We start from the raw sequence: 519 nt of genomic DNA on the forward strand, positions 1-519 counted from the left end.
AATGACTTACGTGTGTCGGCGAATGGCAAGTAATTCTGGCCCTGATGTCTCTATTCCTAATGGCGGGCAATAATGGGAAACTAATATTAATGGGTCACTGCCCTTGGCTATGAATGGCTAACCCTCGTTCCTCTATTCCCTGCGTCATTTTTCTCTCTTTCTATCTCTCTTTCTCTTTTTTTTTCTTTTTTCTTCTTTTTTCGGTGTTTTCTTTCTGATTTTTTTGGCGTCTTTTGTCTTCTCTTACCTCTCCCTTTCTCTATCCTTCACTCACCTCTTCCCTTTCTCACAGCTCCCTCCTTCTGCATCCCCTCTCTTTCCTTTCCTCTTTCACTTTTCCTCCTGCTTCCTTCTCCCTTAACTCTCTCTCCCTCCCTTCTCCTCCCTAACCCCCATGCTCTCTACCCCCCCCCCCCCCGCTTCCCTAAACCCATTCCCACTTCCTTTTCCTTATGATAATTGTCTATCGATCGCGTTTCACAACATTATACAGAATTTTCCCTCGAAACGGGATATGAG

This window comes from Penaeus monodon, chromosome 30, assembly GCF_015228065.2.
Source record: "Penaeus monodon isolate SGIC_2016 chromosome 30, NSTDA_Pmon_1, whole genome shotgun sequence".
Taxonomy (NCBI): Eukaryota; Metazoa; Arthropoda; class Malacostraca; order Decapoda; family Penaeidae; genus Penaeus; species Penaeus monodon.